The following is a 24,261-nucleotide window of genomic DNA, read 5'->3' on the forward strand; positions in this document are numbered from 1 at the left end:
AGCCATTGTAGCAAATTATTGACACTGAGGGGTGGGGTCATGGGAATCCCTGATTTACAGCTTGTCACTCAGAAATACAGATGACATAATCTTGCAGAACAAACTGAGGGTTGCTGGGGATGGGGGTCAGGAGAGGGGTGGTGGGGTTATGGACATTGGGGGGGGCGTGTGCTGTGGTGAGTGCTGTGAAGCTTGTAAACCTGGCGATTCACAGACCTGTACCCCTGAGGCTAAAAATACATTGTATGTTTATTAAAAAATTAAAAACTTAAAAAAAAAAGAAAGAAAGAAAGAAATACAGATGACAACATGGGCCTTGCAAAGGCATCTAAATGGAAAGTAATCTTGTGGGATTGAGTCCTTAACCTGTGGGGTCTGAGCTTACTCCTGGAAGTTAGTGTCAAAATTGAGTTAAATTATAGGACATCTATTCTTTTTTTTTTTTTTTTAAGATTTTATTTATTTATTTGACTGACAGAGATCACAAGTAGGCAGAGGCAGGCAGAGAGAAAGAGAGGGGGGAAGCAGGCTCCCCACTGAGCAGAGAGTCTAATGTGGGGCTCGATCTCAGGACCCTGAGATCATGACCTGAGCCAAAGACAGAGGCTTAACCCATTGAGCCCTATAGGACACCTATTCTGATGAGAGCTGGAGAATTGTTTAGTGTGGAAAACCCCACACATTAGATGTCAGAAGTGTTGTGAGGTTAGAGGACATCATTTCTTTTTAATGTACAATTTTAGTTTTAATGTAACTTTGCAGTTTGTAGTAAACAAGACTACACTTAATGGCTTCTAGAGCAGAATTATTGAGAGACCAATGTATAACTGAATAAAAACAGAGATATAAGTAGATTCTATAAGCAAAATCTGCCCCTTCAATTTGTTAATAGTTACTATAGAAATGTGCAGTGTATAAAGAACTGTCCTGTCTCCTCTGGGAAGTAGTCTTGAGTTAGATGGAATGGAAGACGTGTATAGTGTGGGATCAGTGTTGAAGTTTACAGAAAGCTGACATAGCTTCTGTATCACATTTTTCTGCCTTGGTTATATATAGCTTGTTAGTTATCACAGTAGGTGCTTTTATTAGGTCCTTTTATCACATTAGCCTTTTATTAGGCTTATGACATTGCCCTCCTTTTGGTTTCTGATTCACCACCCTCTTTAGTTTTGTCTTCATAGTCTTGTACTTTTTCTCTTAGTCTATTTGCCTCTTAAAGCATTTCTTCTTTCTTTTTTCAACTATTTTTATAGTCCTTGAATTATTTAGATTTGATAAAATATTCTAAAACACATGAAAGTTTTTGTAAAAATATATGATCACAGATGCATATAATTTTCAAAAATACTTTTATGTACTACTTTTAAAGTAAGTGATGCTAGCTTAAGGTTGCACAAAGAAATTCTAAGCTTACTTTAAAAAACAATACTTGAGCACATATAATTCTTCTAAGGACTATATCACATCTATGAAGGTAAATACTTGCAAATTAACAGATGTGGTTTTCACATGACCATAGAATGCTTGAATGTTCATTGACTAGTGGGAGAATGTGAAAAATCACATCAAGCTATGGCCTAACTCTTTGAAAAACTGTAGTTTTTATTTGATTTGAGAAAGAAAGAGAGAGATTTCTAAGTACAGAAGAATTGGGAGGTTGGAACAGGTCAGTATGTGGTACAGTCTAGAAAAATGACTGTTTGACACCAACAGACCAAGAATTGGGGGAGCAGAAGTGCTGGTTATCTCTACTTGTGGAGAATGGCTTCTTCAGGTAGCCCTTTGCAACCATCCTACTGAGACACTGAGGAAGACCTCTAGCTGGGAATGAAGAAACTGTGACTCCAAACTGAGGTTAAAGAAAAGCATTCTTCAGGGAGGAGCTTTCATTTTTGCTAAAGCAGAGAGAATAGGAGGGGGACACTCTCCTTTTTCCAGAGAGTCCAATAGTAGGAACACCATCCTGCAAGATTATCTGCAGGGACAGCAAGGGATATGTCAGTGGTCCAAATAAGTGATAACAGTTATGACCACAGCAAAAATCTCAGACTCTCTTCACTTCATGGCCCAAACAACCCACTGGCATACTCAACCCTTGGCCATTCATTCTGTAAATATTTCATCCAATGTGCTTATTAACAATCCTGACATGCTCTTTGACAGCCTTTGTGTTTCTCTACATGGTTTTCTATCTTAAGTTGTCTTTTTGGAGAATGAGCTTGTGTTTTTATAACTTCTTATGAATATACAACATGAACCTTACACAAAATGAGAAGGATTGCTGATGAGGATTGGAATTAGAGAAAGGAAAGCCCTTAGATTCATGCATTTGGACAGATCTCAGAGAACTGAAATATTTAAAAAGAGAGAGTGGAAGATTTTTGTTGATGTTGTTGTCATTGCTATTTTCCAACAAAACACAAGACATTTTGTATCCAGTACTTTGAGTAATTTACTTTACTCAAAAAAAAAAGGAGTGAATATATCCAGAAAATATAGAAAAAGTCTAGGTAATATTCCAGTTAGAGGTGCTAAATTGAATCTAAGTATTTAATTTCATTTCCTCTGAAAATCCTACTAAAATATCAATAAGATGATTTTTAAAGTATAAGCTCACAAGGAAAAGAAATGGAGGAGAAGACCGGAAAGGTAAGAAAGAAACCTCGGCAGATCTCTTAGTGACCTCAGGATTCAATGGTATCATGATGTGTAGAGGTAGGAGAGTGGGTGATTAAAGACCAGATTCATTTAAAAAGCAGTTAAGTCTTGAGATCCTCTCCCCAAATTTAAATGACTGGCATTTGCCTCTCCTCCATCCTGGATGAAGACTTGAGATTTATTTTCTGGATACCATAACAGAGGGTCTCTGGCCTGAGGGACTTAAAGATACTGTTACAGTTATGGTTTTTGCATAATTACCTTCCTGACCCTCAAAAAAACCCAAAAAACAAAAAAATACCCTGAATGGGATAGAACAACCATTTTATAATACCTGTAGATTCTGTGAGTCAATTAATTCAGATAGTGTGTGGCAAGGACAGCTTCTTTTCTGCGCCACATGTCTGGAGCTTCTCAGTTGGGAGACTAAGTGATTTGGTGATAGAATCATCTGAGGTTTCTCTACCGGAATCGTCTGTCAGTTGCTGCTGTTGATAACAGCCTCAGTGGCCAGAGTACCTAGCTGTAGCACCAGTGTGGTCTCTGCCTGGAATGGCTTGGGCTTTCTCATGACATGGTGGCTGGATTTCTAAAGCAAGTGCCCATGAGAGCAAGTGAAAAGGATATGGCTTTCTCATAATCTAGCCTCTTTCAAGATATGGTATTCCAAAGACGGAACTCTGCCTATGGTTTTGAATTATGCACCCACATCTCAGAGCAACGATAACAAAAAATACATTCTCCAATTGAATTTTTTTCAGAGACTGATTTGGCTTTGATTCCAACTCTGACAATTAATCCCCATAGAGGCCATATCTGACTTCCACAATTCCTTTTGCAGAGATGTCAGTTCATGCTGATTCAGTCAAGCTGACTGCCTTCAGAACTCAACGGGAATGGTTTCCCTGCGGTAAGTTCAGTTGCTGAGATGTTCTGATCACACAAGTCTGACATTATTCAGATAAGCATTTACTGTATATCTTTGGTCACTTTATACTTAGGTTGCAAATTTATCACTTAAGAGTCTGCTACTCTCAACTCCCATATAGAGTGTTCCTGCAACTTAGATATCCTGACTTGAGGTGTTTTAGTTTTGGTCAGAAAGTACATAGCGGGCAAGTGAAGTGAGAAAGAAGTCCTGCTTTTTATCCAGCCATCATCTTGTGAGATATATTATTAAAAAAATACATATTGGAGTGCCTGGGTATCTCAGTCCATTAAGTGTCCAACTTTTGATTTTGGCTCAGGTCATGATCTTAGGTTTGTGGGATCAAGCCCTGCATTGGGCTCTGGAATCAGTGCAGAGTCTGCTTGAGATTCTCTCTCTCCCTCTCCTCCTGCCCCTCCCCTGACTCATGAGCTCTTTCTAAATAAATAAATAAGTAAAAATTAAATCTTCAAAATATACATATATATGAACATCAAAGAACACTATAAATGTGTTCTTTGTATAGAGCGAAATTTAAAGAAATAAACACCTATATATATTTTTAGCATCTTATTGAACTAAACCTCACTGATACATTTCCTAAAATTTCCTGTTATCTTTCTATAGACAAAAGCCCCAACTTTTTTCTCCCCCTTTTTTGATTTTCCATTGAAGTGTCTGAGCTTATATGAAGCTTAACTCTGCCATGGAGTGATATAGTTGTACTTACAGAAATCTATAGTTGCTCTCTGTCATTTTAGTCTTATTGCCATTCATTAAACTGAGGAAGAGCTGTGATCAGAGAGAGAAAAATACAGCATGATTTCTCTCCTCCTTGGAGGGGTGCCTCTCTTCCTTCCACAGAGTGAAACCTGAAAAAATAACTCTGTGGTCACACTATAATCACACAGCAGTATAAAAACCTTTTTCAATTAGGAAAAAAAAAAAAAGAAAGAAAAGAAAAGAAAAAAACTTCTCCGAGAAGCTCTCACTCCTCGCTTATATTCATAAACAACTCCTCCCTAGAACCTGAAGTGATGCTTTCAACAACTCAGTATATGGTTATGTAATCTGTAAATGAATTTTCATCCTGACCAAAAACTTTATAATAAACAGCTGTCAGTTTCAAAGCATAAAATATTTAAGATTGATTTCTATTTAAAAATGTTAAAGAACTTTATATGTTTTTTTCAAAAGCACTTTTAATCTCGCCTTTTATGTAGTGCTTCTGTATGCTGAGTTCTGTCCGATTGATGAGATATCATTTTAGTTTCTACTTTTGGCCCACAGGCCCACCTCCAGCGGCTGGTCTCCCCCACCTTCCCGTTCTGTCACAGGTTGTAGGTTCCCACTTGGGTCTTTTCTTCCAACTCCACTCCCATCCCCAGCACCACACAGGCCAGCTTCCTACTTTAGACAGGGCAGTGGTGGAGCCCACAAGAGAGGGTGTGCCTCCTCAGTTAGTTCTCCGAATTGGAATCCGTTGAGAAAGTCTCCTTAGCCCCTCAGCATACCATTTCCAGTACGAGAATAAACAGGTTCCGTGGGCACACCTTTGAAAGGGAGTACTAGAGAGAGGTGAAGACTTTCTACTTGATCTAGTCCAGTTTAAGGATGGTGATAAGCCAAGACACGGGGATGAGCATCAGTTGTTAGGGGGGATGTCAATGGACCACGACTGAAAATACAAGGGAATAAGCTTCCATTCAATGTGAGTAAAAACAGTTCTAAGAGCAGACTCTAGCGTAAGAAGATGTGATAATGCCATTGTGATTATTGCCATTTCTTGAGATGTCCTCAGGGACATAAAAAAAGAGTCCAGGAGACTGTCAAATGGAGACCAGTTTCTCCGTGGTCTTATAGCATTAGCAGAAAGAATGCAAATATTAAAACGCATCACTTCTACCTCACTGGGGAGCCAAACTGCAATCAAGAGAAATACCTTCTTATTCTCTGTGCCCAGATCACGGCTCTTGGAGTTGTGGGAATAAACTTGGCTGCCACGCACTCCAAGTGAGCACGTATTACCGGATACAGACAACCCTCAGTCCATGTTTTCTGCTTTGCCCTCACCGATCTCTCCTCTGATGTCTGCTACCTTGCTTTTCTTCTCCATCTGGCCATGAACTCTCTGAGGCCAGGCACTGTGTTTAACTCATCTTAGCCCAGTGCTTATACAGTGGCTGGCCTAAGGCAGGCACCCCAGATGGGTTTATTAAACAAAAGATTTGGTGGGCAAAAATGAATGTCGGTAAGAGAATTTGTTCCCTGAAGTCTAAATTTTGTGTTGGTCGCTATCTTTGCCAAATATAAAGTCAGTGTGTTTTTTCTTTCTCTTTTCTTTCTTTTTTTTAGAGTTGTTGCATTTAATTTTTTTTTCTTATTTAAATTCAATTTAGTTAACATATACTGTATTTTAGTTTCAGGGATAGAATTTAGTGGTTCCTCAGTTGCATATAACAGCCTGAGGTCATTACATCACGTGGCCTTCTTCATGCCCATCACCCAGTTACCCCATCCCTCTACCACCCTCCCCTCTAGCAACCTTCAGTTTGTTTCCTAGAGTTAAGAGTGTTTTATGGTTTGCCTCCCTCTCTGTTTTCATCTTATTTTACTTCTTTTTAATATTTAATATTTTAAGAAATAATCTCTACACCCAACATGGGCCTCAAACTCACAAACTGAGATCGAGAATTACATGTTCTGGGGCACTTGGGTGGCTCAATGGGTTAAAGCCTCTGTCCTCGGCTCAGGTCGTGATCCCAGGGTCCTGGGATCGAGCCCCGCATCAGGCTCTCTGCTCGGTGGAGAGAGGCTCTCCTCTCTCTCTCTGCCTGCCTCTCTCCCTACTTGTGATCTCTGTCTGTCAAATAAATAAAAATAAATAAAATCTTAAAAAAAAAAAAAAGAACTGCATGTTCTATGGACTGAGCCAGCCAAGTGCCCCTGAATTAAGAGTCATTAGTTTTAAAGAAGTATTCCCTCTTCAATTCAGGAGCAGATTCTCCTTTATTTGGAAAACCATTTCAAGAATCTATCAAGCCTAACTATAGAGCTATTATTCTTTTGGAGTTTAGCTTTTGAAGGACTTGTGTGAGGCAGGCTTAATTTACAAGAGCTGACCCCAGTCATCAGACCCCGTGTCCTGAGGGAGAGGAAGACCAACAGGAGCCAGGTAAGAAGATTATTGTATAATGTAACAGGAAACTTTGGAATTAAATCTAGACTAGTGAGTGTCAGACTGACAGTCTGTCCAAGGTTTGCAGGCCCTTCTCCCTCTCTAGACTCTCAGCTTCTTAGGACAGGGATCAAGTCTTCTCTGCATTTCCAGAACGTGGTGCAGTTGAAGCAGAAATATCTGAAGTTATTTCGTGTTTCTAGGCAGAGTAGGAATGGGAAAGCCAATACGTAGTAATGACAAGAAAGCAGGGCTCTTTCTCATATTGTCCCTGCCAGTGAGGGAAGAGGGAGGGAAAAACTTTTGGTAAACATTAGTTGTATGCCAGACGCTGTGTATGATATTTTTACATATATTGCAGAAGGTGATTGTTTCCCAAACTTCTGAGACTTGATTTGTCTGGTATTAACAATATTTCTGAAGCTTGAGTATCTTAACTCCAAAGAGCAAAATAATAGAAAAATAATTTTTCAGGCCATAAGAAGTGGTAAAATTTTTTCAAAGAATTGTGTTTTTTAAACTCCTTTATTTCATATAAATACATCTTGAAAATCAGTTGAAGGATGCAGCACGTATCCATCATTACTCTGCATAGATTAAAAACATCTGGATGTATCTGAAAAAGGGAAAAAAGTGTATCTTGTTAAAACTCTAAATCTTTACACATGTAAGCATGTCTACAAAAAAGATAGTCAGTATTTCTCATAATGGAAATCAGAATTCACAACGCTCACTCATTACCTTGAAACTGGTATGAAATACAGGGACACACATATACATATAAACAAATATAAACATATATGTAAAATTTTTATTCTTTGGACATGCTTATTGATTTGTAGCAAATTCTCCTACCCTTGGGAGTTGATACAGTTGCATCTGCAGAACAAAATTTGTAACAGCTCCTCTTAGAAATTTTCTCAGTGCTGTTCCTCAACTCTAACAGAACCTTTCCTTGCCAAGCTCCCCTCTTGGCCTGAGCTTCTGGAATATCTCCATGAAGTCTATGAGGTCCTCACAATGTCACCCAGCTTGGGCAGACATCACCATGAAGTACCGGCAGCCAATCACAGCATCACACTCACCCCTGCTGGAAGCCTCCTCTGCACAGAATCCCCCAGAAATGATCTTCCGTCTTGCCTTCTAATCCTCCCATTAAGGGTCGAAATACTGTTAATTTGCCCCTTTTCACACATCAAATAGGGACTAGAATCTGGAGAGTTAGGACTCAAATCGAAGTGTCTGACTATAAAAACTATACTCTCTTTACTTCACTTTGGGAGATTCATTGATAAGAACAACAGATATGGGGGAATCACTGGACAATGGGTAGAGCTTTCAGCTCACAAGATGTCTCTGCTTCATTTGTCTGTAACTCAAGAGAATTTATTTGACAAGACTTCATTCTGCCAGAGGTAGAATGCTTATCAATCCAGGTTGCCTCCCTCCTGACTGCTCTGGCTTCATCCCAGCCCTGGGAGGACTTTGGGGAGCAAGGGGCAGGGGGAGGCATCTGGTTCTTAGTTGTCCACTACCTCTGGGGCCACAAAGCCAACTATTCCATCCACAGGTCCAGCCCAGCTTTCCTCAATTTTATGACAAACACCCTTCATGCCTAATGGTGCTCTCTACTGCTTTTGTGCCCCTCTGGGGAAATGAGTCTCACTGGGCAGTGCGTCTGGGGATCGCCTGGGTCCAGTCTCCACTTCTGAGCCGCGCTGCAGCTGGGGGACTCTATGAGGCTCTCTAAGTCTCTCTGTCTACCCAGATGTACCAAGCAGGTATCTCTTCTCTGAGGTACTGCCTCTTCCCAGGTCAGGTACATGGATAGCAGGCTGCAAGTCTCTGCCCTCAGATCCCATCTTCTCATCTGAGGGTTCTGTCTCTTCCACCTGACTGAACAGGAAGCTCCTAACATGCAGGGGTTGTGTTTAATTCACCTTTGTATTCCAGTGCTTATCATCGAGTCTGGCAGACTAAAAAACTCTCTATAAATGATTATTAATAATTTTCACCATCTTAGATGTGAAGCTGCATCTGCTTTCTCCTGTTGTGTTAGGGTCTGTTTTTATAGCTTAGCCAATGTTCAGTAGGTATATAATAGGGTAGAGAGCATAGACTTTATTTATTTATTTATTGGTCATTATTTTTTAAATTAACATATAATGTATTATTTGCCCCAGGGGTACAGGTCTGTGAATCATCAGTCGTACACAATTCACAGCACACACCCTCCCCAGTGTCCATCACCTAGCCACCCCATCCCTCCCAGCAACCCTCAGTTTGTTTCCTGAGATCAAGAGTCTCTTATGGTTTGTCTCCCTCCCTGGTCCCCTCTTGTTTCATTTTTCCCTCCCTTCCCTCATGGCTCCTGCCCTGCCTCTCAAATTCCTCACATCAGAGAGACCATATGATAATTGTCTTTGTCTGATTGACTTATTTTGCTTAACTTAATAGCCTCTAGTTCCATCCATGTTATTGCAAATGGCAAGATTTCAGGGTTTTGATGGTTGCATAGTATTCTATTGTGTATATATGCACCACTTCTTCTTTATCCATTCATCCATTGAAAGCATAGACTTTAGATCATGAATGTCCTCCTTTAAGGACTGGCTTGTCACAGCTTGAAACAACAACCACATTCCAGGAAGTCAGCTGTGTGTTCCCTAAGGGTAGATTCTAACAGATTCTCTTGGCATCTCATCCATTTGCCCTCACCCCTACAACCTCAGTGCATCCCAGCAGACTTCTAACTACTAATACTTGCATTCCTGCAAAGTTTGAGGGCTTTCCCTGGCCACAAATCCACATTGTCCACCTGTGCCACAGGGTAGTAATACCTTCCAATAGGGGTTGTCAATCAGTGACTAACAGGATTTGGTAAATAAATACCTCAGGTCCCTGCCACTAGGGTCATCTCTGAGGCAGATGTCTACACTGACTCCAAGTGATTCTCCCAAGATACTCAGTGTCAGTTACCCATAGTGTTAACTGACTTAATAATCATCCTTTAGTGACTTCCTGCTCTTCCTTATCTCACCTTCCTAGTCCTCTAACCCCAGAAAAACTGCTTGCACCTGAATCTTTGTTCCATAGGGCTTCTTGGGGAATCCAACCTAATATATTAGCAGATTTGCTAAGATCCTAAGGTACCTTTATGTTCTGGATATTCTGGATTATTTTTGGAAGTGATATATAAAAATAATGGGAGGAGTGTTGAGGAAGAGAGAATGGGATCCTAAGAGATTGCTGTGGGTTGACTATGAAGAAAATTGCCCAACTTTCTTCAGATAGGGCTTGGAATGGCTTCAGAATTATTTCTTGTAGGTACGCATTTCCTGCTGGCTATATTTGAAAACACTGTAATATTATACACACACACACACACACGTACACACACTATATGTAATAACACTATATATATGTGTGTGTGTGTGTGTGTGTGTATATATGTATATATATTTTAATGATATAATCTGTAGGCAAGAATTTTTGCATATCAATGTTCAAGGAAGTATTTTTTTTATGATAGCAAAAAATTGAAAACAACCTAGTTGAGGATCCAGTAAAATAATTATGACATAATATGGTGTGTCTACTAAATGGAATATTATGCAGGCCCTTAAATGCGTATCTTAAAACATGAAATGCTAATCATATAGACCTGCATGTTAAGGACAGTCTTCCTTATCCACTGCTAGGAGTGAGGGCCCTCCTGCTTACAGTTCCTGTAGCCCCTCCATAGAGATGACTTCTGAGAAGAAGGCCCAGAAGATGGAATTGGAAGGAGAACAGATATACAGTCTGGCCAAGTGGACAAAATTAATGTAAATTGCAAAAATTGAGGGAATGGAATGTAAAGGAACTGCATTTGCTGAGCTCTGCTTGCCACTCCACCTCCTTGGGCTGTGCACGCACCCCTGCCACCAACAGAGGGGTGATAACATGTCTACTAGGTATTCTGGGCCTGTTAGATGTCACATACACCTTAACTGTTTAAGAAACATCATTTATCAATGTATAATATTTACAACAATCTTCTGAGAAAATATCACTATCTTCATTTTTTTCAAATATGGAAAATAAAGATTAAGATGGTATAAGGAACTAGCCTTGATCATTCAGCCATTAGACAGAATTAAAACCCTAGTGTTTCTGTTGCTTAGAAAATGAGGGCTAAGGATGGAGAAATTGCATTTTTTCTGTGACAGAGAAGTGATTGCTGAGCTCCAGAATAAAAGTAGGGAAATGTGTAAACACAGGAACTCAGAAAGAAATTCCTTCTAAGGGACTCCAGGGGTGGAAGTGAGGGCTGATTTGGCAGTACTAAAAAGTGTTATCCATGAGATCCAATCTAATCCAAATATTCTAACAGCTAGGGTAACCGAGGCAGAAGACCAAATTAGTGATCTAGAAGACAAACTGATAGAAAAGAAGGAACAGGAAGATGCCTGGAACAAACAGCTTAGAAGCCATGAAAACAGAATTAGGAAATAAATGAAACCATGAAACATTCCAACATCAGAACTATTAGGATCCCTGAGGGGTGGAGAAGGAGAGAAGACTAGAAGATACAGTTGAACAAATTCTTAATGAAAATTTCCCTAATCTATGGAATGGAACAGGTGTTCATGTCCTAGAGGCAGAAAGGATATCCCCCAAGATCAATGAGTCTAGAAAGACCTCCAGACACTTAATTGTGAAATTCATGGTTTGCAATTTCAGACAGGAGGTCTAAAGGGAAGTTAGGGGAAAGAGATTCCTTATGTACAGAAGAAGGACCATCAGAATAACGTCAGACTTGTCCACAGAAACCTGGCAAGCCAGGAAGGGCTCTCAAGACGTATCCAGGGCATTAAATGAAAAGAACATGCAGCCAAGAATACTTTATCCAGCAAACCTGATATTCAGAATGGATGGAGAGATAACAGCTTCTAAGACTGGCAAGGTTTAAATCTTTTTTTTTTTTTAAAGATTTTATTTATTTATTTGACAGAGAGAAACACAAGTAGATGGAGAGGCAGGCAGAGAGAGAGAGAGGGAAGCAGGCTCCCTGCTGAGCAGAGAGCCCGATATGGGACTCGATCCCAGGACCCTGAGATCATGACCCGAGCCGAAGGCAGCGGCTTAACCCACTGAGCCACCCAGGCACCCAAGACTGGCAAGGTTTAAAAGAGTATGTGACCACCAAGCCAGCACTACAAGACATATTAAGGGGGGTTCTATGAAAGAAGAAAGAAGCCAAGAGTGACATAGAATAGAAGTTTACAGAGACAATCTATAGAAACAAGGACTTCACAAGCAACATGATGTCAATAAAAACTTATCTTTCAATAATCATTCTCAATGTGAACGACCTAAATGCTCCCATAAAATGGCACAGGGTTGCAGACTAGATAAAACGACAGGACCCGTCCATATGCTGTCCACAAGAGACACATTTGGAACCTAAAGATATACCCAGACTGAGAGTGAAAGGATGGAGAACCATCTTTCATGCCAACAGTCCTCAAAAGAAACCTGGGGTAACAATTCTCATATCAGATAGATTAGATTTTAAGCTAAAGACTGTAATCAGAGGTACAGAAGGACACTACATCATTCTTAAAGTGTCCATCCACCAAGATAATCTAACAATTGTAAAAATTTTGCCCCCAATATGGGAGCAGCCAACTACATAAGCCAACTGTTAATCTAAATAAAGAATCATATTGATATGAATACATTAATTGTAGGGGATCTTAACACACTACTCTAAGTAACACACAGATCATCTAGGCAGAAAATCAAAAAAGAAACAAGAACTTTGAATGACACATTGTACCAAATGGACCTCACAGATATATACAGAACGTCCCACCCTAAAACAACAGAATACTCATTCTTCTCAAGTGCACATGGAACTTTCTCCAGAATAGACCACATACTGGATCACAAAGCAGGGCTCAACCGATACCAAAAGATTGAGATTATTCCCTGCATATTCTCAGACCGCAGTGCTTTGAAACTGGAACTCAACCACAAGAAAAAGTTTGGAAGGAATACAAACATTTGGAAGCTTAAGAGCACCCTGCTCAAGAATGTTTGGATCAATCAGGAAATCAAAGAACTTAATCAATTCATGGAAGCCAATGAGAATGAAGACACATTGGTCCAAAATCTATGGAATATGGCAAAGGCAGTCCTAAGGGGGAAATACATAGCCATCCAAGCCTCACTCAAAAAAACTGAAAAATCCTGAGTATACCAACTCTCTTTACACCTTAAAGAACTGGAAAATCAACAACACATTAAGCCAACACCACACAAGAAGGGAAATAATTAAGATTAGAGCAGAGATCAGTGAGTTAGAAACTAAAGATACAGCAGAACACATCAACCAAACTAGAAGCCCCTTCTTTGAAAGAATTAGTCAGATCAATAAACCACTGACCAAATTAATCCAAAAGAAAAGAGAGAGGACCCAAATTAATAAAATTATGAATGAAAGGGGGAGAGATCACAACTAACACCAAAGAAATAGAAACAATCATCAGAAATTATTATCAACAGTTATATGCCAATAAGTTAAGCAACTTAGAAGAAATGGATGCATTCCTGGAAACCTATAAACTTCCAAGACCGAATCAGGAAGAAATTGACAACCTGAACAGACCAATATCTAGTAACGAGATTGAAGTAGTGATCAAAAACCAAGAGCCCAGAACCTGATGGATCCCCTGGGGAATTCTACCAAACATTCAAAGAAGAAATAATACCTATTTTCTGGAAACTGTTTCAAAAAATAGAAACAGAAGGAAAACTTCCAGACTCTTTCTAGGAAGCCAGCCTTACCGTGACCAGGCAAGACCTCAAACCAGGCAAAGACCCCACCAAAAGGAGAATTTCAGACCAATATCCTTGATGAATATGGATGCCAAGATTCTCACCAAGATCCTAGCTAATAGGATCCAACAGTACATTAAAAAGATTATCCACGATGACCAGGTGGGATTTATCCCTGGGATGCAAATGTGGTTCAATATTTGCAAATCAACCAATGTGATAGAACAAACCAATAAGAGAAGAGAGAAGAACCACATGTTTCTCTCAATTGATGCAGAAACAACATTTGACAAAAATACAGCATCTATTCCTTATTAAAACTCTTCAAAATATAGGGATAGAGAGAACATTCCTCAACTTCATAAAACCCATCTACGAAAAACCCACAGCAAATATCATTCTCAATGGGGAAAAGCTGACAGCCTTTCCTTTGAGATCAGGAACACAACAAGGATGCCCACTCTTGCCACTGTTGTTCAACATAGTACTAGAAGTCCTAGCAACAGCAATCAGACAACAAAAAGAATAAAAGGCATTCAAATTGGCAAAGAAGAAATCAAACTCTCTCTCTTGGCAGATGACATGATACTTTATATGGAAAACCCAAAACACTCCACCCCCAAACTAATAGAACTCATACAGCAATTCAGTAATGTGGCAGGATACAAAATCAATGCACAGAAATCAGTTGCTTTCTTATACACTAACAATGGAAATATAGAAAGGGAAATTAGAGAATCGATCCCATTTACAATAGCACCAAGAACCGTAAGATACCTGGGAATAAACCTAACCAAAGAGGTAAAGGACCTGTACTTGAGAAACTACAGAACACTCATGAAAGAAATTGGAGAAGACACAAAAAGATGGAAAAGCATTCCATGCTGATGGATTGGAAGAATAAACATTGTTAAAATGTCTATACTGCCCAGAGCAATCTATACTTTCAATGACATCCCGCTCAAAATCCATTGGCATTTTTCAAAGTGCTGGAACAAACAAGTCTAAGAGTAGAGCTTTTCCCTCTGCTCTGTGGAACCAGAAAAGACCCCAAACTGCCAGGGAAATGTTGAAAAAGAAAAACAAAACTGGGGGGACCACATTGCCTGATTTCAAGCTTTACTATAAAGCTGTGATCACCAAGACAGCATGGTACTGGCATAAAAATAGACACATAGACCACTGGAACGGAATAGAGAGCCCACATGTGGACCGCAACTTATGGTAAACTAATCTTCGACAAAGCAGGAAAAAATATCCAGTGGGAAGAAAACAGTCTCTTCAATAAATGGTTCTGGGAAAATTGGACAGTTATGTATAGAACAATGAAACTTGACCATTCTCTTACACCATACACAAAGATAAACTCGAAATGGATAAAAGACTTCAACCTGAGGCAGGAGTCTATCAAAATCTTAGAGGAGAACATAGGCAGTAACCTCTTCGACATTGGCCACAGCAGCTTCTTTCAAGACATGTCTCCAAAGGCAAAGGAAACAAAAGTGAAAATGAACTTTTGGGACTTCATCATGATCAAAATTTTCTGCACAGCAAAGCAAACAGTCAACAAAACAAAGAGGCAACCCACGGAATGGGAGAAGATACTCACAAATGACACTACAGACTAAGGGCTGATATCCAAGATCTATAAAGAACTCCTCAAACTCAACACACACAAAACAGATAATCACGTCATAAAATGGGCAGAAGACATGAATAGACACTTATTCAAAGAAGACATACAAATGGCTAACAGACACATGAAAAAATGTTCATCATCATTAGCCATCAGGGAAATTCAAATCAAAACCACACTGAGATATCACCTTACACCAGTTAGAATGGTGAAAATCAACAAGACAGTAAACAACATGTGTTGGAGAGGATGTGGAGAAAGGAGAACCCTCTTAACGCTGTTGGTGGGAAAGCAAGTTGGTGTAGCCATTTTGAAAAACAGTGTGGAAATTCCTTAGGAAATTAAAAATAGAGCTACTCTATGACCCTGCAATTGCACTACTGGGTATTTACCCCAAAGATACAGATGTAGTGAAAAGAAGCACCACATGTACCCCAATGTTTATAGCAGCAATGGCCACAATCGCCAAACTATGGAAAGAGCCAAGATGCCCTTCAAGAGATGAATGGATAAAGAAAATATGGTCCATATATACAATGGAGTATTATGCCTCCATCAGATAGGATGAATACCCAACTTTTGTATCAGCATGGATAGGATGGGAGAGATTATGCTGAGTGAAATAAGTCAAGCAGAGAGTCAATTATCACATGGTTTCACTTACTTGTGGAGCATGAGGAATAACATGGAGGATATTAGGAGAAAGAAAGGAAAAGTGAATTGGGGGAAAATGGAGGGGGAGATGAACCATGAGAGACTGTGGACTCTGAGAAAAAAACTGAGGGTTTTGGAGGGGAGGGGGAGGAGGGTCAGGTCCTGGTGGTGGGTATTATGGAGGGCATGTATTGCATGGAACACTGGGTGTGGTGTATAAACAATGAATCTTGGAACAACAAAAAATAAAATAGAATTTAAAAAAGAAGAAGAAAGAAACTCCTTCTAATCCATGCTGGGCTGGGTCCTGGTGTGGCCACCTGCAGTGGCCTTGTTCTCATCTTGTTTCCTTTAATTATGTATTGAGCTGACAGTAGACTTGCCACTGAATATGACACAAAAGCTTGGCCTTCCTCTGCAGTTGAGCAGAGGAGTTCTTAGGGCAGCAAACCATCACCAAACAAGAACTGCACCTTAAAGGTGTGCATCTAGTCATGTGTCAGAGGCATCTACTCCTGTATGTGTTCTCTGTCTCTAAAGGGGTGAAGAGGGTTGTGGAGTTGGCTCTTCACTGACTGGAGAGAGTAGATTGTGAACATCTCCTCCCAACTCTGTTCAACGATGTCCCAAGTATAGCTTGATACCAGCCATGGTGTGGATACCCCCCGCAGAGACTGGCAAACACTGTAGGTGAAGGCTTTTATCTTGGAAATACATTAATGACTGGGCATCTCCCCAAAGGACCAGAGGCTACTCATTAGATACTGCCATCTGTCCTGCTGTGGCAAAGACAAGGTGGTAACACCATGTGTAATATCAAATGAGTCTACAAACCTATTGAGATCCTGGGAGCATGTAAGTATACCCCTTTTCCCCAACCCAGTTCTGAACCAAATGTAGGTTGGTGAATGTGGTTTAGGTGCAGTGGAATGAGGTTTCTAATACAGTACTCCAGAATTGGGCAGACGTACCCACCTGTCACAAGCCACCAGTCTCCCATATGGAACTCTCCTTCTGAAGAACTTATAACTGAGAATCAGAATAAAATCCTTGCTTTCTGGCTCCCTAGAATAAGGATAGAGGAAAAGTCTGAGCTCTCTTTACCAGGTTTCCCTCCCAAAGTCACCAATAAGATAGACCCTCCTCTCTGGGGAGGAATCAAGGAGGCTGAAGATAGACAGTAGAAGCATTTCTTGCACTAAGCGTCCACCACATGGAGGGAGATATCAGATTAGGGATAACCACTGATCCATGAAAACCTAAAGATAACCTAGTGGGGAAGTGCTGAGAAATGTATACTGGGTTCTTTTCTTTCCAGGCTCATCATTTATTGTACAAATTGAGTATCACATGGTGAGTTGACATTAGCTTGTCCAGGCATGGGAACTTAACGGATGAGGTACAGACTGTTTAGAGTTCGTATGTGGCTTTCACAGCTGGAGATTTTTTAGACATTAACTAGAAGTATAAAACTATCAAAGCAATGCCTCTGCATGTGGCCAGTTCACAATTCATTCTCCCTGTGGGAGTTTAAGTGTTGAAATATTTTTTTTAATTCCAGAAAAATGGAATTGGGCATTCATTTGTGGACCTGCCATGATTTCAGTTTTGTAAAAGCACAGATTCTGCAGCCTATACACAACATACACAGCTACCCCTTGGCTCAGCCAGAAAAAGCCCTATATACTGGATTCTGTGAGTGTTAGTCTGGGCACACTCTGCCTTCCTAGTATTGATGTTTTCAAAAGTATCAGATTGCCCTGCTTCTTGAGGAATATATAATGGTGTTCTTATCACATACACACACACACATTTCTGACTATGACATTGCAGATGGAGTCTACAATTGCAACTGTGATCTATATAAGCTTTTCATATTACAGCTCTTCTCCAACCCCGAGACATCCTGAGTGATCTGGCCACAGGTGAGAAATTCTTATGGGACCTGTCTGAGAGTAAGCTTTGCTTTTCCCTCACTCTGTGGGGCATTTTCCCCAGAGGTCTATGAGATACCCAGCCTTTACCCTGATACTACTGACCAGCCTTACAATGGCTGGTCAGCAGGCTACCTGAGGGCTGGCATTCTGTAGTGTGTCTGTACAAAATTTTCTTTAGTGCATATTCCCCTGGTTCTCATTTAGCAAATGTGAAAATATTCTGCCCTTATCACTCTGCTGGTATCTTACCTGCTAAAGCAGTGTAGGCCAGAGAAGCTGATTTCCAGACCTAGCTCTTAGCTCTAGTTCCATTATAAAGATACTGCCCCAGAACTGCATATCCCCTTGAAACAACAAAAGGGATATAACTGTTTCCATAGACCCTTCGTTTAGTGTGAAAACAATACCTAGTTAATGGTATGCTTTTATATACCCAACCTCTTAGTGCTTTATTATTCAGAATATTTATGATGTGGCAAAAAAAATGATAAAAATGACTAAAAAATGGTAATTTGCTGTTTGGGACATGAATTTGAGTCCTGTGGAATTTCTCTTATACAAGTTGGGTCCTGGTATCAGCCTCCTTCCACTGATCTTACAAATCTCCTTCTGTCACAAAATGATCTAAAATATCTTCTGGGTCTAATTATATTTGAATTGTCATTTCTAAAGCTTTGGAGTTTAATTAAAACTGAAATAGGACTGCACTTTATATTTTATTAGTTGGATCCTTTCTAATTGATTATATTAGATTGTTAATACCTCCAGAAGATTTTCTTATTTTATTGAACATAAACTTGGACTTTAGGTGAAAAACAGTATTTGTCTGTTTTTCTATTCAGTAACTTGTTTATTGAATGTCCACCACGTACCAGGCTCTGTGCTGGGCACACTCGAGGAGTGGTATGAAGAGAAGGACATGCTGGCCGATCATTATTGTGTAAATAGCATCACAATGGTGGGCTCCTAGAAGCAGTGGAAGGACGGGAGAGATGTTGAAGACTGTCTGGGTGAGTCGGGAAACATGTAAATTAAACTTGAAGAGTAAAGTAGAGTTTTCAAGAAGACACCAATGGGAAGAGCCTTCCAGACAGAGTGTAAGGCTTAGAGAACATGGAACCAAGAGAAGTAAGAAAAGTAAGAGAAGTTCATTATCGTTGGAGGACCAAGGGAAAAGGAAGCAGGGGGTGAGGCCCCCAGTGTGCCAAATACTGTTCCAACCGCCTTATGTTGATTATCTTGCCTAATTCTAGCAGCACTATGGAGGTGGTGTTCTTAGTACCATTTAATAGAGAAGGAAATGGCCTTTAGAGGGGTTACATAACTTGCTCAAGATTACTGGCCTTGTGGATATTAGAACTGAGATTTGACCCCCATGTGGAAGTGGCATTACTATTTACTATACAAAACTGCCTCCCCTATGTTTATCTTCATGCCTCAGCTCATAGACAAACTTGGTTTTTCGTCCGATCCAGTAGCTGCCAAAGTCCCTGTTTTGAATGAAGATACCTTTTCCACAAGGTCAGCAAAGATGGCTGGTGCGCAGAATGCAGCCGTTTTACTGGACCATCACTCCTCGACTGAAAGACAGATCGAACCCCATTCTTCCAAACGTGACAACTTTTCTTTGGCAAAGGAACTTCAAACTCAAATCAGAGGCTCGGTAATTATCGGCTAATCAAATTGTAGCACTATCAACACCCAGGCATACTCTTAGAGTAGCTTCCACAGGGTTTGAGCTGGCAAGGGCGTTCCGGAGAGAGTTGTTTGAAACTAGAGGAATGAGTGTGTTTATTAAAAAAACATGAGAAAAACGGGTGTTAGGGCATTCACCACTCTGCTTCCCGGGAGTCTCCCTTCTCCTGAGCCTGAGCATGAAGGGCCAGTGTGGATTGATGGAAATGCCAGTGAATCTATAGCATTACATCTTAACTTGGTCACTTACGATCCTTTGGAGGCGCCTGGGTGGCTCAGTTGGTTAAGTGACTGCCTTCAGCTAGGTCAAGATCCCAGGATCTGGGGATCTAGCCCCGCATGGGGTGCCCTGCTCAGTGGGGAGCCTGTTTCTTCCTCTCCCCTCTGCCTGTTGCTCCCCCTGCCTGTGTGCCTGTGTGCTTTCTGTCTCTCAAATAAATAAATAAATAATAATAATAAAATCTTTTAAAAAGGATCCTGTGGGAGCTTAGGCAAAAAAATTCTTGTTTTGATTTCCTTGCCTGCTTAGAAGAGGGGTTAAAAGTGCAGCTTCTGGGCCAGACTTCAAGAACTGAAATGTTCACTCTGTGTGTGCTTAGTGAACTGAAATGTTCACTTCGTGTGTGCTTAGGCAAGACCCACGACTGTGCATCGGTTTTCACAGCTGTATTTCAGGGATAGAAATAGTACCGACTTTGCGGGTTGTTGGGAGAGTAACTGAGACATGCACGGGAGATCTCAGAATAGTGTTGACAGAGAAAACACTGTCTCTGTTAGCTTTCGCTACTACTCTTTTCTTCTAGTTCTCGGTTTCCTGCTCCATTCAAGGCAAAGCTACCCTTTCTGGAGAAAAGCATTCTTTTCTCTTTAAATTTTTTTTCTACTTAAGGAAGGCCAATTTAAACTTCTATGTGTTCTAGTACACTTGCTGGCATTGCATTGACCTCTGGTCTGGGCATGGCATGTCTGGCACTTTGCTGCAACTCAAGACCAATGACTCCTCAAGACCAATGACTCCGTTTTGTTCCAGACAAACAATGGTGACCTTATCTCTTGTTTGCTCTGTGGTGAGAATTATGTCTCTTTGCCATAACCAAACATTATGATCTTTGTAGAATGGAAAAACAATTGTCGTTGAACTTATTTGTTTCTTTCAATGAGGAGAAACCCATTTCAAGTTGGCCAATTCTATTAGAAATAAATCCTATTGCTATAGAAACCATGCACAATTACCCCTGGAATGTGGTTGCTATATGTGTTCTTTAAATGTGCATGAGTGAAGCATTATATTTTAGCCCATATTCAACTTTCAATTCTGTTTTCGTAGTGTTAGATGAGAGCCCTTCTGCTGACTGCTTCTCTAGTTCAGTCTTTTAGGATTCCTTGCTATCTTTGGGATGTGAACTTATGTGGTAAAGACCACAAAAATCTTGAGATTAGTTCTGGCTATGCTACTTCTGTCCATATGCCCTGTGGCAGGTTTTCCAATCTTTTTGATCCAATAAAATTAGACATTCTCTAGACTATAAAAATAAAGATAATGTCTCATAAGATTTGCACAAAGATCAAATAAAGCAGTATCTGCATAGGTACTTAATATGCTCTAAAATGTTATATAAGGGTAGAATAGTTTCTCTTTCAGAACATTTACCCACTGTGTAAATGACATACCCCAAGTAATATTTGGAGTTCCTGTGTCTTCCTTAGCATTCAGTTATAAGGGGTTGAAGGCATGTGAATGCATATAGGGTGAATCCAGACCTACTGGGATAAATATCCAGCAACACTCTTCCCTATCTATTTAATTGTGGGCAGGTGACATAACCTCTCTAAGCATCACTGTCTTCATCTTTAAAATGAAAAAATAGAATGTCTATCCAGTGTTACGGAATTGATTAGAAAAAAATCACGTGTCAGACACAGTTCTTGACAGGTAGTGAGAACTTAAAAATGGTACTTGAGCTAGAAATGATGATACTGTACCCGAGCTGACATCATTAAGCAAACTGCAAACTACCCAGAAAAAAAAAAAAAAAAGAACTTGCTCTGCCAAAGAGAATACCATTTGTCATCACCTTCAAATTCTTATCCAATCTTGAAGAACTTTGTTCAGAGATAACAACTACTCATGGGTTCTGCCACAAACATTTACTGAGCAGCTACTGCATGCATGGATCAGCAAGGTGAAAAGGCTATTTTTTTTCCTTCATTTCCTTTTCTCCTCCTGCCCTCCCCTTCTCTTCCTTTTCCCTCCTTGTTTTTCTCTGCTCCCTTCCTTCTCTTCTTTTCTGCTCCTGATTTTAAGGAGAATGGAATGCCAGAGGAAGATCAAATCATTCATTTAGAGTTGGCAAATCTCTCAGACTGTTATGCCAGTCTCGTTGGAATTGACGGCACTGAGGTAACAACACAGATCTCTGGAAGGATGCTGGGTCTGAATCTTACCTTGAACTTCTTTATGAGAAGCAGTTGAGCATTTCTTAAGCTTTCTCTAAGGAGAAATATCTTGCAGGGGAAGATGATACAGTAGAATCAATAATGCCCTCCAGAAAGGATATGTGGAGGCTATTTTGAATAATGTTCTTTTTCATAAAGAAATTGGATAAGAATAAATTTTTCCCTGAATAGAGTGAATGCAGAATCCTAGGAACTCTGACAGAATATACTGTCTGCCGAGTGAATAAACTGACCAGTTTGGGAAATTGACCAGTGAGGGAAAAGGAGGAAGGGTTTGTGGAAGTAAAAATGGAGAATGAGAAGGAAAGATTAATTGAGGTTCCTAATTATCCTGCAGCTGCTTATCTTTTCTTCCTTAAATCACAGCTTCTAGCTTTCTTCCCAATACAACCTTCCTGCACTGCACCTGCTGAGTCAGAATAACACACACACACACACACACACACACATCCCAGCTCCTATTCCTCTATGCCTGGGAGCCCCACCACTGTACTTTGAACCAGGACTCAGTAGACCTGAATCCCTATACACGTCATTGGTGCCAGCTCTCCGACATTAGTGACCCAACAATCAACCACAGAGCTCCAACAGAACTTGACTACCTAACTTTGGTTGGGCAGGTAGTTCTTTTTGTGCCCTGGATGATCCTGTGCACATGGACTTATGTGAAGATCAAGGCCTTGTGGAGAAATCGAGGAGGTTCATCTTAATTCCCACCCATTTCCCAGAACCCCTCTGTCGAGAGCTGTTTCATGAACTTGGTCTGCTGAACTCATTAAGAGGTGTTCAGGTAAGAGCTCCAAGTATGAAATGTGCCAAAGGAGTAGGTTTTTCAGTTGGGGTGAGCCAGGATAGAGCTAAGATATAAGCCAGGAGGTCAAAAATGGTAGAGCCAAGACAGCCTAGAACTGGATGGGATGTCAGAGCTGGTGGTCAAAGAGAGCTGAAGACAAAGGAGGGGGCTGGCATCAAGCCCAGACAATGTCAAACTGGGCAAAAAGCCTTAAAAGCAGGAGAAAAAACAAAATTCTTATCTTGGTTTATTCATTTGTTTGTTTTAAAATTTATGAGTCTATGAACTAAAGCTGAATTTACCTAACCTGAAGACATTTTGATTTTTTTTCCCTGGAGTCGGAATCTTTGATTGGTCACCATAGGTGTGGTCAGTGCAGACCCTGGGTATTCAAATGGTGAGACAGCGTAGCCTAGCAGACAAAGGGTGGTCTGGGTCTCACTCACACCAAGATTTGAGTGCTAATTCAGCCATTTACTGCTGTGTGAACTTTGGCAAGTCACTTAACCTACTCCAGATCTTAGTATCTTTATCTTAAAAATAGGTATTTAGAGGATGGTTATGAGGCTCAGATGAGATGAGATGAATGACACACCTGAAACATGTGATGTTCTCAATTTGTGGTAGCTGCTTATGGGTGTTGTTGAAATCTACAGCATCTCACAGACCTCAGAAGACTTCCCGGTGAATTGCTTCTCCTTTGGAAGGGAGTCTAGGAGAGGGTGAGCAGTCTTGAGTTTTCACTCGTTACTCTGACCCAGGGACATTTCATGGAGTTGAAAAATTAGACTGTCTGCCATGCCTTTGTAGGAGTGGCAGATGGCCCTGCTTCCTACATGTGTGCCTCAGGAACAGTGGAAGCGGCAAAGTGAACTACATCAAATGCTCCCATTTTGTGGAGAGCTGTAGCCTCATTTTGGCCTGACTTTTTGCCTTTTGCTTTTTTCTTTTAGACTCACAGGTCCCCGGCTGTCTGCTGAGAGTTTGAGTTGCAACAATGTAATCTGTAAGGAGGAAATCTTATAGCCAGCCATTTCTTTCTGCCCACAGTGGAAACCTTAAGCCCAAGTATAACACTCTGAAATGGCTGTGCTCCCATTTCAAGTCCTTTTTATACTAGATAACTTCCTGGATGAATGAAATGAAATGGAACAACTCTTATATAGAGTCTTTGGGGTCTTCTTATAGAATGGAATTCTTTAGACCCATGAAACGAAATACACAAACCAGTGCCACCAAAAATCAGCAAAAAGAAAAGTAAGGGTCTTAGACTCATTAGAAGGTCATGGTCAGATCTGTAGCAGGCTGGACAAAATGGCAAGAAATGAATACAGGATATAATTGGCATAGTGGGACCTTCCTGTGTGATAGGTAATGGGCCCTTAAGAGCTGATGAGACTCCACTCAAGGCCGGGGTATAAGGGGCTTTGAGCCAGGGCGCTGAGCCAGCCACCAGACCTCAGACGCCAAGGAGCTACTACTTTCTCATGTGTGTTCTTG

The 24,261-nt window shown here is 40.5% G+C and overlaps 1 pseudogene; it reads right to left on the bottom strand.

The window, feature by feature from the left end:
• Nucleotides 1-17,289: 17,289 nt before the first annotated feature.
• Nucleotides 17,290-17,477, bottom strand: LOC122910100 (annotated as a pseudogene).
• Nucleotides 17,478-24,261: the final 6,784 nt, after the last annotated feature.

This window comes from Neovison vison, chromosome 6 (assembly GCF_020171115.1).
Source record: "Neovison vison isolate M4711 chromosome 6, ASM_NN_V1, whole genome shotgun sequence".
Taxonomy (NCBI): Eukaryota; Metazoa; Chordata; class Mammalia; order Carnivora; family Mustelidae; genus Neogale; species Neogale vison.